At 42.5% G+C, this 16,481-nt stretch overlaps 1 pseudogene; it reads left to right on the top strand.

Annotated features, from left to right (window-relative positions):
• The first annotated feature begins 5,814 nt into the window (after positions 1-5,814).
• The window catches only part of LOC108301282, an 11,768-nt pseudogene continuing 1,101 nt past the window's right edge, over positions 5,815-16,481 (top strand).

Raw genomic sequence — 16,481 nt, 5'->3', positions numbered from 1 at the left:
TGTGTGTGTGTGTGTGTGTGTGTGTGTGTGTGTGTGTGTGTTTCGAGACAGGATCTCACTCTGTCACCCAGGCTGGAGTGCAGTGGCACGATCTCAGCTCACTGCAATCTCCGCCTCCTGGGTTCAAGGGATTCTCCCGTCTCAGCCTCCTGAGTACTGGAACTACAGGCACGTGCCACCATGCCTGGCTAATTTTTGTATTTTTAATAGAGACAGGGTTTCACCACGTTTGTCAGGCTGGTCTCGAACTTCTGACCTTGTGATCTGCCTGCCACCGCCTCCCAAAGTTCTGGGATTACAGGGGTGAGTCATCGCACCCGGCTCAGCAATATTTTTTAAATATAAATACCTTGACGTAAACATCTGTTTTTAGTAATCTATAGAAACATTTACATATAATATTAACAATATTTACTGAACACATGCCGTGTGTCAATACCCATCGAACTACTTTATTTATAAATACTACTTTATTTATAATCATTTTCCCTGAGAGTTAAGTTCTATTTCTTTCTCATTTTATAGATGAGGAAACAGAGAGGATAAGCAACTTGCTTAAGTTAACTAGAAAGTTCCTGTGCGGGGATTCAGATAAAGTGTTCTCTTCACACTATAGTGTCTCTCCCAGAGAACTATGCATGGGGGTTGTCATTGCACCATCATTTATAATCGATAAAAATGAATAAAATGTAAATGCTCATCAACCGGAGAAATGGTTACAAATGGTAAATTCAGATTATAGAATATTATGCAGTAATTCAAAAGAATGATCCCAAAAGAATTGAAAACATACAGCCACACAAAAACATGTAGATTGTTCATAGTAGCATTATTCATGATAATCAAAAAATAGAAACAACCCAACGCCCATCAACTGATGAACAACACAGTGTGGCATATACATACAAGGGGTATTATTGAGGTGTCAAAAGAAATGAAGTACTGTTCAGTGCTATAATATGGATAAACCCTGAAAATGCTATGTTTAGTAAAAGAAGTTGGACACAAAAGTCCACATATTGCATGATTCCATTTACATAAAACATCCAGAACAGGCAAATCTAGACGGCAAGAAAGTAGATTAGTGGTTGCCATGGGATTGAATAGATGAGGGGAATTGGGACTGGGGTTCAGGGGTTCAGAGTGCCCTCAGCTCCCCTGGGAGGATGCTTCTCCAGTTCTTGGTCTCCTGCCCTCTCAAGAATGAGAGAGGGGACCACAGCGCAGTGAGCAGTAAATGCCAGACTCAAAAGTGTTTGTAGAAAGTGATTTATTTAAAGAGAGAGAAGCAGGAGATGGAGAGGGAAAGAAGCAGCTACATCTCACACTGAGTGAGAGAATCCAGAAAGATGGAATCCAGGAGAGGAAAGCAGCTTCCACACTGAGTGGAAGGGAACAGAGAGAGATGAGTTCAGGAGGGGAAGACAGGCTTCCACGAGACAGCAAGGAAGGAGACCCCAGAAGGCAAATCTAATACAGAGAAAAAAAGCTTCCACGAAGGGAGTGTTGTGGAAGGGGACCCAAACATGGAGTCTGAAAGGGTGTGGAAGAAGGAGACTTTTAACCTGGGAGGAACCCCACCTTCTCTAAGACCCCAGGCCAATGAAAGGAGTTCCTTAGAACTTCCGCTGGAGTGATTGACTCTTAGTTTCTTCCCTCAGCCATGAAATTCAAACAAAAACGTTAAATCTCCCAGATGGAGAGAGATGGGAGGTGGGCATGTCACTAGGAAGTTCTTGCCCTTAAAACTACGCCCCCTTGTGGACCCAGAAAGAGAACACATTCCCTCACTAATAGGTACAGGATGTGATAGTTAACTTTATTGCCAACTTGACTAAGTGATGCCAAGTTCTCTGGTAGTGTGTTATTTTGGGGTGTGTTTGCGAGGGTATTTCCAGAAGAGAGTAGCATTTGGATCAGGAGACTGAGAGAAGAGGATCTGCATTCATCAATATGGGTGGGCAACATCCAATCCATTGAGAGCCCAGATAGACCAAAAAGACAGAGTAAGGGTGAATTCTCTCTCCACCTCTGAGCTGGGACATCTATCTGTTCCCATCCTTAGACACTGGAGCTCCTGATTCTTGGACCTTTAACCTTTAGACTCTGTGACTTACACTAGCAACACCTCTCCAACCCTTCCCTGGTTCTCAAGCGTTTGGCCTCACACTAAATTATGTTACTGGCCTTCCTGGTTCTCTAACTTTCAGATGACATATTATAGGACTTCTTGGCCTCTATGATTGCACAAGCCAACTCTCATTATAAATTTCCTTTTATGCATATCTATGTATATTTATGCACATCTGCATATATCTACATGTCTGTGTATCAATAGCTACATCTACATCTATCTTATTGGTTTTGTTTCTCTGAAGAAGCATAACTAATACCAGGGCTTCTGGGCGATGGAAATGTTCTAGAATTAAGGTCATGGTGATGGTTGCAAAACATAGTGAGTATACTAAAAACCATTGAATTGTACTCTTTAAAATGATTAATTTTATATTATATAAATTATAGCTCAATTTTTAAAAAGAATGGGATTGGTGTCTTTGCAGTGATACAGTAGAATGTTAAATGAAAAAAGCAAGCCTCAACAATGTGAATAATATGTTTCCACTTATGAAAAGGAAAACAATATATGTGCTTAGAAGTGAATGCAGAAAGTCAGGAGGAATACATACTAGTTCATTAACAGAGGTTTCCACTGGAGAGAAAATGTATCTGCTGAAAGAGAGGAGTTAAAGGGAGACTTATCCTTCGGTTGTAAATTTCTTTGCAATACAAGCAACAAAAATGAAAACAAAAGCATTTGAATATAAATAAGCAAGTAAACAAATATGACCTCTGAAAAGAAACCATAGGCAAAATAATAGGATGTATTGGAAAAGCCCTGGACTTACAGCTGGGAAGCATACCAGTAATGAGCTGGGTGTCTACAGAAAATTTATCCAGCATCTCTGGTCCTCAGTTTCCTTGTCTTTCAAACAAGGGGACTGGACTAAATGACCACCATGAACTGTTAAGCTGTAAAATCCTTGGATTCCACAATACGTCATTCTCCTTACTAGCTCTGTTGCCAAGGTTACTTGCATCTCCAGCATTTCAGGCCACGTTTTAGACAAGGCATCAAATACACTCATGAATTTACACACATTCCAAGGATCAGCAACCTCATTGCCCAGCTCCTGCTTAATTATGACCCTTTTTGTTTTATCTCATCACAGTTAGTTACATGGACCTTGTGGCTGAATTGAGGAATAAAATAATCCTTGGACAAAGAAGATAATTTGCCAGACAGGTCATTTTTTGTTTGTTTGTTTAATACATTGTAATCTAATTTCAGAAAGCATGCTATCCTGAAATAATTTATTTTCCTTTCATCATGTACATAACCTCTCAGTTGTCTTTTCATTAAATGCCACTGACCCTAGACAAAGAGGAAGTTAAAAGAAAGAGAGACAGAATCACAATAGCCCTGGGAAATCAGGAATGCAAGAGAGGAAGTCTCAAGTAAGTAATGTACATGAATGAACAAATGAATGTACGAGAGAATGAGAGACATTTCTGTTCTCCTCTCCCCTGGCATTTCAGTTCCTCTGCTTGGCAGTCAGGCCACTATGGTGAATAGCAGAGGTTAGGGGCATAACTAAGGAGCCTAGAGAGAATCCCCCAGAAACAGAAGCTCACTCTCAAACAGCTGGACCAACTCCATCAAGCACAATGCTGGCACCAGGAGATGCTCCAAAAGTGCCAGCATCCTACCCTTTCCCATCTTCCTTGGGAAGAAGATGAAGTCTGGCAGAAAGAACCCAGACTTTAGAACCTGTAACACCTGGGCCCATATCCTGTCTCTACCACTTACCATCTACGTGACCTTGTAGATTCTACTGTAGAAACAACCAGGGTTGTCATGAAAATCAAACAAGACAGCACGTGTAAAATGCCTTCCACAGCGCGTGGCACACAGTAGGCAATTAACAAAAAACATACTTGCTTTCACCTCTGAATTCCTGAGGGGCCTGGGCCTTGTGTTTTGCCCAGGGCCTGCTTTACCAGGATTTGTTTTCAAGAGGAATGGCATGATTTTTTTCCTTTTAAATAATGTGGTGTTTTTAATGTCATTTTTTCCCTACTTTCTGAAAAAGGGGCCCCCACATTTGCGTTTTGTACTGGATCCCACAAATTAGTTAGCCAGTCATGACGATGTGTCAAATTAGCCAAGTATTTCCTTGACGCCTCTTCCCCTGGGCCTGAGATGAAGAGGGACCCAACTCCCAACTCTCATAGACAAGGCAGGATCCACGTCACCCCATCCGCTGTCTCCCAGTCAGCTTCTTTCCCTCCACTCTTATAGAGATAGGTGATGGCCCACCTGCTAGGCCAGCACGTTCTGCATAGGTGGGCTAGCACCTTGTTTTGGAATGTGTGGGTACTTGATACTTTTTTTTTTTTTTTGTCCTTTGCATTTGGAACTTTGAGTCTGTGTCTAAAAGAATACCATTTTATCTTTATTTTGAGACAGGGCCTCACTCTCTCACCCAGGCTGGAGTGCAGTAGTGTGATTGTAGCTCACTGCAGTGTGGAACTCCTGGGCTCAATTGATCCTCCAGCCTCAGCCTCCTGAGTAGCTAGGACTATAGGCACAGGCCACGACACCTGGCTAATTTTTTTTTTTTTTTTTTCTGAGAGACAGAGTCTCGCTATATTGTCCAGACTGGTCTCGATCTCTTGGCCTCTAGTGATCCCCCGACCTCAACCTCCCAGCATCCCATTTTAATATCATGTTACTCGTCAATGTACAGAAAGTTCTGGGTGTGTAAGGTCCTGCAGGACTTAAACTCATTTATGTGTGCCAGAAGTTTTAGGATGCCTCCTCTCTATCTCACTCTGTGTGTGTGTGTGTGTGTATGTGAGTGAGTGTGTGTGTGTGTGTGTGTGTGTGTGTGTGTACAGGTATATACAAGAATGTGCAGATGAAACTGAGTTCTTTCTGCATATAAAAAGCTAAGTTCCACAGAGTTTCTTATTTCTTCATGTTCTCAATGTCCAGTGGAGGCACAATGTGATTTTTTTCACCTCTACACAATCGTTCTCCCTCCCTATTACACTTCTAGATCTGATTTTATTCTAAGACGGGTTAACTTTTATACCAAATGGTTAAATAGGTGACACAGGGGATCTGTGTATGTGGGGAGATGAACTTAGTATATCCATGTGGCAGAGTTGTGTGCGTGCCCAGCTCACTTTTAGCTAAGTTTCCTTGGCCTTTTGAGCATAACAGTGCTGTGTTGGCCACTGATTCTGAGCCTCATGTGCTTGGAAAATTCATGCAATGTGCAGCTGCCCACCTGGGATGCAGGTTATGGTGAGGTCTTGCACTGGTAGGCATGCCAGGCCCTGTATCAGCAAGAATCAGAAAGGGTATGTTATTAAAAATGTGATCATTACTTTGCAACACCCTGCCCTGACTAGCAGAGGCCGATCTGGGGCATTCGATCATCCGAAGAAGGAAATGATAAACTCTGGTAGACAGGTAGCCGTGTATCCAGATCAGAATACAATAACTAGCAAAGTGAAGCTGACGCACTCACAGGGCCCAGGCTCTAAGGGACCTTTGGCCCCGTGCAACCACAAGAGTGCCAGAATATTTCAGGGAAGGTAGATGGACAGGTAAGGAAGGGGGTGGGATCCCCTCAGTCCTGGCTGGCTTCCTTCTCTGCTGAGAGAACATGATATTTCTTCACGGTGGAAGCGGGGTTCCCCAAGCAAGACACCCTTGTACAGAGTGGTACTTTATTCTGGAGAACCATGGCAGCTGTGCCCTCACTCCCTTCCCTGCACAGTCATCATGGAGTGTCCAGCCAGGCTGTTGGGAATGAAACTCAGAGCAGCATCTCTCCAGGCAGGTCACGGGCCAGGATCCAAAGCCCTGTTGCAGAGTGGATGGTAAGGTCTTAACCCTGCTGGAGCTTGTGAATGGCTCAGCCATACTCTTCACTGGGATCAAACTTCCATACGTGAAGCACAGTTTGCCCAAGAGTGTGTCATGTTCTGTGTGGCAGAGAGACCAGAAAAGCCACATGCTCAGTCCCCACCAGAAAATGGGGAGCTTGGGTCATAAGGGTCATGAGAATATCTAGTTGTAGCAGGAAGCCCAGCAAGCAGACTGGTCTCCATCAGGTTCAGTCAGGACAGAGCTGTGTGCAGCAAGCGGGGAGATTGGTCTTGATCACGTAAAATAGTAATTCCTCCATACGGTCTCCTATTCTCCTGGCAAATTCATGTATGTTCAGAGAGTGAACAGATGAGTTGAAGGGATGTTAAGATTCTTCCATTCTGCCAGGCACAGTGGCTTACTGTGATCCCAGCACTTTGGGAGGCCGAGGCAAGCAGATCACTTGAGGTCAGGGGTTTGAGACCAGTCTGGCCAGCACGGTGAGCCTATCTCTAATAAAAACAGAAAAATTAACCAGGTGTGGTGGTGCGCACCTATAATCCTGGCTACTCAGGAGACTGAGGCAGGAGACTCGCTTGAATCCGGGAGGCAGAAGTTGCAATGAGCTGAGATCACACCACTGCACTTCAGCCTGGGGGACAGAGCCAGACTCCATCTCAAAAAAAAAAAAAAAACAATTCTTCCATTCTGACTTCTCCAATGTCCTAAGGACAGTGCATCTGACTCCTGGCCTGGAACCAAGGCAGGTCCTGGGAATGCTGCTCTTAACCACCAGGATTGATGGTCAGCCTGGATAATAAGAGATAGTCCTTACTGGCTGAAGCACTGCTGGAGAAAATCGTACCCTGGTGCAGGAGGTGCTGGTACAAGTGCTGAGCCTTTAGCTTCTGTGGGTCTGGCAGTGCTGCTCCATGATCCTGTTCCTTGCTTAATTCACCTTACCTTTCCCCTGAGGGGCCACCAAACCTTTGCAAGTCTTCAAACCTCTTGCCCAACCTCCATACTCCTAACTCTCAGGGGAATCCTTACCTCCTACAAGCTTAGTTGTGCTCATCCTTATTTTCATCTCCTTTCCCCTTGCCTTACAGGGTGAGGTCCCTTCCCTTGGTCAAGGCCTCCATCTGTCCTTAACCCCTTTCCGCTCCACCTGTGGGGAATGTGTTCCAGCAGTCTTTCCTCCCCTCTTCTACTTTTAACGTCCGCTGCTGGGTTTTCTTCCCCCTCTAACCGGTTTCTCTTAGAGTGAAACTTCTTCTGTGGCTCTATCCTTCTTTATCACCGCCCTGTATCTCTCCTTATCAACCAACTCTGTTCCAAACTTTGGTAAAACAGGAGGCTCAGGGAGGCCAGGAGCCAGGGTCTGGGGGTTCAGATGGGAAACAAAGGGAACTGAAGATAGTGTGCCGGGTGAGAAAGAGTCAGACCCAAAGAGACAGCCACTCGCTGCATCCACCTAAAATGAGCTGGGCAAAGAGGGAAAAAATGGATGGGAGTTAAAGGATCGGTAAGTAGGGATAGAAGAACAGAGCCAAAAGTTTTAGAAAGCTGGATGAGAGCCAGAGCAGAAAGATTTCTCAAGATGTGAATAGCTAGAGTCAAACCCGCATTTATAGGATGCCTGTAGCCTTGCCCATGGGTGGAGAGGGAGCATTTAAGGATGCCAAGCCTTCCTGGACATGTCCTCCTCTGCTCATCTCTTTAAAAGGGTTAGCAGCAGTCACTGCTCCACTTCCTTAGCTCAGCTTCATTTCAAAACACATTGCAATCTCAATTCTATCTCTACCTCCCCGCTGAAACCTCTGGGGAAATGGATTACCAGTTCTGTTTACTGGTGTCTTCTCTGAGTGTTCCTCCACGAGTTCCTCCTCTTCCTCCTCTGTTGCCCAGTGTTGAGGCATTTATATCTGCAGAATTTGTTCTAGGCTCTTCTAACCACCCTCACAATCACTGGGCACCTTCCACTACTTCAGCAGTTTTGTTAATTTCCAAAGCCAGATCTCTGGTCCCTGCCGCTCTACTGGCCATCAGACTCATACCTGAATTGTTTGGCTCTGAAGTCCTTCAGATGTTACTGGTGTCTAGATTGCTGTACAGGCATGTTAGGTGGCAAACAGGAGAGTGGGAAGAACTGTAGGATAAGGAAAGAAAAGTAATGGGTGATTAGCTAAAAACAAGCTGCTAGCTCAGCTTATTTCTAAAAGAACAGGGCTTTTAGACTTCTCTGTGAAGTGCTTACCCACGCCTAAACCACCTGTGTTGGATAACTAAGTTAAGAGGTCCTTGAGTATATGCTCAGCTTTACCTATTTCCTAACTATGAGACCAAGAGTAGACTTGGGTGACAGAATTGTCATTCTGGGGCACTGTCATTAAGGGAACTCACTCTGAAAGTGGGCTTCTCCCTCCAGCTAGCACATTCTTTTGATTCTATTAGTTTCAGTTACTCTGAAAGAAAATCTGATGGCCCAGCTAATCTTTTTATGCTAGGACCTTATTCGATGGGCCACCTTGGGTGAGGCACCTACCCCCCAAGTCTAATCCAAAGTTACTTTTGTGCAAAGAGCATCCCAGCATTAATTCCCTGGTAAGGGGCTGTGAGCAGTGCACTTTATGATGAAAGGCAAAGTTGCTCATGGCTGACACCTCCAGGGCCCAGCTGTGGAGCATACAAAGGAAGCTCTTACCACTGCCTGGGAAATCAGGAAATGCCTCATCATGGCTGTGACATTTGAGATGGCCTTAAAGGATAGTAGGTATTATGTGTGATTTGTGTGGCAATTTCAGAATTTTGCAGCATTATTCCAAACCTAGGACCTTCATTCAATTATTGTCCAATCGCTTTTTTCCGTTTCTAAATCATGAGTCACTTTCATTCTTGGGAAACTCCACACCTGAAAGAACAGGAATTTTCTCCTTTGTTCTCTTCTCTCTATGTTCTCCTCTCTTCTCTCTTCATTCTCTCTGTCTCTGTTTTTCTCTCTTTCTCTTGTGTGGACATTAAACAAAGTCTAGAATAATATTCTCTAATTCATTCATTCACTCAATATTCAGTGCTTACTGTATGCTACAGCATTTAATAGTTTATAACATGCATTTTATAGATTATTTTATTTAAGCCTCATAACAAGCCTAGTAAGTAGTTATTATTACAAAATACATTTAATTCAGACAACTGAGGCTTAAGGGGGTTAATTGATCCAAAATCAGATTGGAAGTATAGTGACAGAGGCGAGATTTGAACCTAAGTGGATTTCTAAAACCTATGTACTTTTCACTATACCACACTGGAATGACCCACAAATCACAGAAAAATAGGATGTTAGATCTGATATGATTAATTGAATAATATCAGAAATTTGCCATTAAACGCTACAGATTAACATCTGCCATGCTCTTGCTGAACATTTTCCTAAACTGAGGGTTCAGGTTACATAACTAAAACAAGTCATCTTCCAAAATAAGTCTGTGAGTGTGAAAAAGTTCTCCAAGCAGATTAAATAAGTTTATTTTTTAACAAGTTAATTTTTAATGAGAAATACCTGTAGAGAATTCTTTCTCTCTGGCAATTCTTCTCTGCCTCTGCCCTGAGAATCCTATACTCTATATGTAATATTTATTAATATGTAACAATACTGCCTTTTACAATATGCACTGTCCACTCCACATTGGCAGGCTTCTTATGTTTGCATTTGGATAACTCAGCTAGTTTGATTGTAGAACTAAGAAATCAGGTGAATTTTTTGGAGTCCCTTTATTTTGCACCCCATTCCCTTTCAGATTGGAAAGTAACAGATGCTTATTGTATAAAAGGCAAAGCATACAGATGTCTTAAAAAGTAAAGAGCCCTGGCAATTCCACCCCCAGACATCACAGCTATTAATAATGTGGTGCATAGTGTTTCGAATTCCTTCTACTCAAATACTAACACATACTATATTTACACATATTTTTACATAAATGGGATCTGCCATACGTACAATTTGGCAATTTCTGTTTGTTTGTTTTTGCCTTAACATCTTCACTATCTTTGTCAGTACCTATAGATTGATCTCAGCTTTCAGATGGCCTCTGGCAAAGGAAAACATCCATTTCACAGAAAGAGAATGCATTTCACATGTTTTGCCAATGCACGCCTTGATTAAAGCAAAGTCAAGGTGAGAAAGTGGGGATACTGCTATGGATTATACCCATTGTCACTCCCGAAAAAAAAGTAGGTTAATAGTTGCTACTACGAAACAGTATGATGTTGTAACTAACTCAGCCCTTGGGGAAAAAAAAAAAAAAACTGGACAATTACATCCATTTTTTGGATTGGCAGCCAATGGACAAAGGGTGAAATGAGGGATGTTTTGGAAAATACCGTCTCACGGAGTTGGCTTCAGGTAGTGAATTGTAAGGCTCTGAGGCATTTTCATCAGCTTGCCATTTGTTAGAAACACACATCCCAACACCTCAGCGCTGATCTGTTAAAGCCTCTCATTTAGTGAGAAACACAAGACAGATGATTCAGCGTGCTGGGCAATTCATTAACCCATCAAGGGCTATTTTTCCTGAGCCTGGGATAACCGGCAGAAAAAGAATGTAATCCTTAATGAGCAACAAAGGGCACTGCTGGAGGGAAGGGAACACACACAGACAAGACACGAGATGGGCTCTCCTTTTCCATCTGGAACAACCGGTTGTCTCTGAACTCACACAAATTTTTACCATAGATTGATCCTGCCTGGCAGCAAAATAAGTTTTTTCCCCCAGCTGTCTTGGAAATGGGAAGTGACATATTTGGTAGACCACACTCACAGAAGGCCATATGTCTGGTATCCCAGGGCTTGGACTGTCCATAAAGAACCAAGGAAGCAGGCCAAGCCCTGGTATTTGGTATTTCACAGGACATCAAAGAGAATATATGTTCTCAAGTTGAGCCACGAAAATCAACATTAGTCCAGGGACTCCCTGAAATTTGGCCTGCTGGAACCCAAGTCATAGACCTCAGAAAACTGACTCTGTATCTTCTTTTTCTTTGCTTTTATGTAACTTCTGGGCTTATTAGAGAATACTGAGCCTCGATTTACTGGAAACAAATGTTTTGTGATAATGTTCTATACTATTTTTAACACTTTTTCCCTCTCTTCATATTATTTCTTTATTCTATGAGCTATTTTGATATCCAACCATGATTCCTGGTTTGGGAATCTCCCCTTTTTCAACTGAAAAGTTGAATAGTGTTAAATATTTAAAAGCAGATTCTCCCCCTTCCCCTCAAATTTTGTGTTTGTTGTCATTAACACAAGATCCAACAAGCAGACTGCAGGAAGATTCATATACTCTTTCAAGGTGATACTGTGGGAGTAATAAAGTGGGCTTTGGAAGCATAAAAGGAGGATAATGGAAAGTTCTTAGGTTATTTGCAGAACTGTCAACTCTTCAGTGATCTTATTCTCACTAATGATGTTTATATTAATGATTATTAGGGTGACCAAATGTTCCAGTTTGCCCAGGATAGCCCTGGTTTATGCCTGTGTTTTCAGCATGATAATTAATAGCATCCACTTTCTCTCTCAAAAGTGTTCTGGTTTGGCTGTTAAATTATATGGCCACTCTATTAATCATAAAAGACAGCATTCTGCCATCACAGTGGCAGCAGAATCATATAACAACTGTATATTAAATAACGACAGTTTTCTGTCAAAATTTTAAGTGTACATATAATTCATCCTAGAAATCTCCTTTCTATGAATCTATTCTACAGAAATTCTCATGTTATAAACAGAAGACACACGTACAGACACAGAGAGAGAGAGGAAAGGAGGGAGAGAGAAAGAGAGGAATGCTTAGTGAAAACTGGAAAACATCTAAATGTTTATCAATAGGAGGTCAATGCGGTGGAATTCTATATAACTATTATAAAAGAAGGTGGTACATATGTATGTATTGGTGACATGGTAAAATGTTCAAGACATTTTTAAGTTAAAAAAGCAGGTTGTGGAAATTTATGGCAGTGCTTGTCATGGCTGGCTCAGGAAAGCCTTTAGCTCCTCCCATAATTTCCTCCAGACCCCATCCCCACAAACCATGCCAAATCAATTCAAACTAAAATACGAAATTCTTACTGTGAAAAGGCAGCTTTAAAAGAAATACACATATAGTCAGTTTGCTATATAAAAAAATATGTTTGACCAGGCGCAGTGGCTCACACCTGTAATCCCAGCACTTTGGGAGGCTGAGGCGGGCTGATCAACTGAGGTCAGAAGTTTGAGACCAGCCTGACCAACACGGTGAAACCCTGTCTCTACCAAATACAAAAATTAGCCCAGCATGGTGGCACATGCCTGTAATCCCAGCTACTCGGGAGGCTGAAGCAAGAGAATCGCTTGAAACTCCATCTCAAATATGTATGTGTGTATATATATATATTATATATATGCATATATATAATATATATTATACGCACACACACACACACACACACACACACACACACACACACACATATATATATAGAGAGAGAGTGTGCATTTTGGGCATCTGGAAATGCTTTAGTTAGAGCTAAAGAATAGATGCCAGACCTCTGGCATTTGTCCTATAGATATGCTTTAGAGTGGATGTGACATGCTCTGTAGTTATCTCCCAATTATCAGGCGAATTGAGGAAAGGAATAGCTTGGGGAAATAAAGTTGAAATGTAGCTTTTTGTTTCAAACTTTTTTCACAATCGTTTTAACTGGATCAGTTAAACAGATACATTAATTGTTTCCTCTGAGTCTTTTTTGAAGTAGATTATAAACCATTAACTACTTAAAAATGAGTGAATTTCACTTTTTTTCCTTGCATTTCTCTGATCTGTCTTCTAGGACAAATGTAAATCCAAAAGGCTAGGAGCAGAGAACTGAAGATTTGAAGAAGCTTAACTGTGTGAAATGAACAGGTCATAGTGCACCATTTTCATTTCCAAGGGTTACAAAATGTTGTTTGCACTTAGTTTCGATTTTAGGGTTAAATGAGAAAAGAAAAATAGGCTAATATAAAAATGCAAAAATCTAGGATTGGAACTCTCCCAAGCAGAACACATCTCTTTCCTCTGCCCCTCTTCTCCTGTACCTCACTTAGCCATTTTGTTAACTAATTGTCCTTGAAGCCTTTCCTCCAGGGTCACCTGCGCCTTCCTGCCTCACACCTTCCCTCCTCTCCACCCACCAGGAGGACTTCAACACTGAACTCATCTCTGTTCTCCCATCCTCTCTTATAGGACTTAATTGATTGTATTACTGTTTGTTCCATCATTTGCACCTATCCACTAACTGGATTGTAGCTTTTTTAGAGCAGGGACTGAGCTACATTCATACTAGACGCCTCAGTGCCTGGCTTAAAATTTGGCACATAGTAGGTAATTGTAAATGTTTGTTTAATGCATGAAACCAAGAAACAGACAGAGAGAGAGAGAGAGAGAGAGAGAGAGAGAATGATGAAAATCACATCACCTACTTTATAGAAAGAAAGAAAGAAAGCCTCTAAGCCATTTTAAATGTCCCCCAAGGAAAGAATTTCCTTGGACAGGTAAAGCCTTGTTTTGAACTTGCTGGCTGGCTGGAGTTCAGAGCATTGTCTGTGTTTTTTCCCCTGCTGGGTATTGGTTTGAAGTATTTTTGTAACTGACACACGTTGCAGTTTCCCTAACCTTTTTACTGGGAAATCAGAGTAGATCTTCAGGACTAATGGGGTGAGATAGTGTGTATTCCGTGTACACCTATTGTTATTTGTTGGCTTAGCTGCCCACAACATTCTGGATAAGCTGGCTTAGGAGATGCAGTGACTCATGTCATTTTCTCTGCAACTAGGGGTGACCTAGAGCACTTCAGCCTGGAGGAAATTGGTTTTTTGCGCTCTAGCTTCGTAGCTCCCACTGCAGATGCGCTGAGGCACCAACCTGGTGTCCATCAACGTGACTGAATTAGTTACTGCTCTATCTGATATTAATGGTGATGGCGCCTGGCTACGGAAACCCTTCCTGCTTGGTTAAAAGAGGTTGCGACCTACTTGCACATAGATTTAATGGGAGTGGGAAAATCTGCATTCGACTATAGTTTTAATAACACCAATTAGAGACATTAACATTAACTGGGCAACCTCTTTTAAAACTCAGTGAGTATGAAGCTATTAGCTACTCATTCAAATGTGAATGAGTTTAATATGTATGAGCTCTGTTTCTAACATCCAACTGAGATCTTCCTGGGAAGTAAGTAGGCATTTCGATGGAGGGTGGGAAATTGGAGAATACAGGAGAGAGAAAAGTGATTTGGGAGCACAGACATTGATTGCTAAAGACCACAGCCTTGGCACTGCAGAGAGGACTAGGGAACTCAGAGAACAAGTTGAGTATTCGAGAAGCGCTCAGGAAAGGATCCTGAAAGGGAGACTCAGAGGGCCCTAAACTGTGTATGAAGTGGTCCCTCACTGTGTGGGCAGTCTCCTAGTCTAGTAAGATGAGGAGCAGTAAGCTGATCTAAGGTGGAACTGGCAGGAAACACTAGCACTAATATGTAAGAGCCACATGGGTGAAATTGTGAGTGTCTAATACTTTTCAACAGAATGTAGTATTTTTTAAAAATTATTTTCAGAAGTAATCCATCTGCAGAAAATTTGGAAAATGTAAAAAAGCACAAAGGACCCAACACATCAACAAAACCAGAAGTAATTCCAACCCCCAGAGATAACAGGCCTTACCATTTTTAGCAGCAAGGTCTTTTGTCTGTGTCCATACTTATGCACGTGCAGATCTTCTGTAAAATGCAGCTCTACCTCCAGCACATGCTGTCCTGCAGTCTAGGCCTAGCATATCTTGAAACGTGCCGGTAAGCTAGCTGTGAGCAATTTTTTTCTATCTTTCTGTTCCGTACACCCTGTCCTTCTCCCCCTCCTTCACTGCCCTACTGCAGGGAGGTGGATCTCTCAGAGACTGATCACTATAAACTGATCCTGCTCACCCAGGGCCTCTTTGTTCAGTGACAGGGTACAAGGGCTCAGCTTAAAACAATGGCAAGTCTCTGCTTTGTACATTACTCTGCATATATTTTCTTTCTAAATACAAGAGGCTTTTAAGTAAGCATGTAAGATAAAATTAAATAGATTAATTAATGTCATCCACAGCACAACATTCAGGGGATCCCGTTTGTGAAACTAAACCATGTAGTCACAGCCCGGGGGAAGAAAGCTGAGTCTGTGCACAGAGGAAAAAGCTGAGCTATACCAAAGACACGTTAGCAGCAAGCACGAGGCCCCTGCTCTACGCCTTGTTTTCTTAGCCCATCTCTTGTGTTTTCTGCTGTTGATGCTGGCCAGTAGGGCCATAAGTGTTGAGCCTGAATATTTCCCTGTTGGGCCCTGTCGGTCCTTCCCTACTACCACGGCTTAATTGAGCCCCTGTCTCTCAGGAGGATTACTGCAAAACCCTCCTACCTCGTCTTTCTGCCCCCAGTCTTGTCCCCTTCAACTCCATCTTCACCATTTGCAGTTCAGTGAACTTTCTAAATAGCTCTGTCTGTTCCTGTTACCTACCACTGTGTAACAAGTCACCCCAAAATTTGGTGGCATAAAACAACTACCACTTCATTATGCTTGCAGATTCTGTGGGTCAGGAATTCAGACGGGGCCTAGCAGGGTTGGTTTTTCTCTGCCTGCCCCATGATATCTAGAGCTGAGATGACATGAATGGCTGGGAGTGGAACAGCTGGAGTTGGAAGAGGAACCCCTTACATTTTTCTTTATGCACGTGTCCTGCCACGTGGCGTGCAATGCTGAAGGATAAGTTCAGCTGGGACTGACCTCTGTGTGGCCTACCCAATATCATGTCCTCGGGGTAGTCAGACTTGATGCTTCAAATGCTGGTGTCCCCAGGGATCAGGGTAGAAGCTTCATGCCTTTTAGGCCCCTGCTTCATGAGTCACAGCCCTCATTTCCACTGTATTCCGTTGGTCAAAGCAGTCACAAGCCTGCAGCAATTCAAGGGAATGAAACATAAACTCCACCTCTTGATCGAAAAAATGTCAAACATTGTGTAGCTATGTTTTCTTCCTTCATTTATTTTATTTTATTTTATTTTATTTATACAGGGTTCCTCTCCAGGCTGGAGTGCAGTGGCACAATCACAGCTTACTGCAGCCTTGACCTCCCTGGCTCAAGTGAGCCTCCTGAGCAGCTGGGACTACAGGTGTGTGCCACCACGTCTGGCTAATTTTCAGTTTTTTTTGTAGAGACTGTAGGGTCTCTCTATGTTGCCCAAGCTGATCTTGAACTCCTAGGTTTAAGCAATCTTCCTGCCTTGCCCTCCCAAAGTGTTGGGATTATAGGCGTGAGCCGCTGCTCCTGGCCATAGCTACGTTTTACAACCACCTATCTATCTTCCTTATTCTCTATACTTCCAAAGGAGAAAAGAAAAAGAAAAACTAGTGAAATTATGAGTGATTTTCTTTTTTCTTTCTTTTCTTTCTCTCTTTCTCTTTCCCTCTTTCTTTCTTTCTTTTTCTTTCT

The sequence above is a fragment of the Cebus imitator genome, unplaced genomic scaffold (assembly GCF_001604975.1).
Source record: "Cebus imitator isolate Cc_AM_T3 unplaced genomic scaffold, Cebus_imitator-1.0 Scaffold33, whole genome shotgun sequence".
Taxonomy (NCBI): Eukaryota; Metazoa; Chordata; class Mammalia; order Primates; family Cebidae; genus Cebus; species Cebus imitator.
This window is presented reverse-complemented; position numbering and strand designations above follow the sequence as displayed.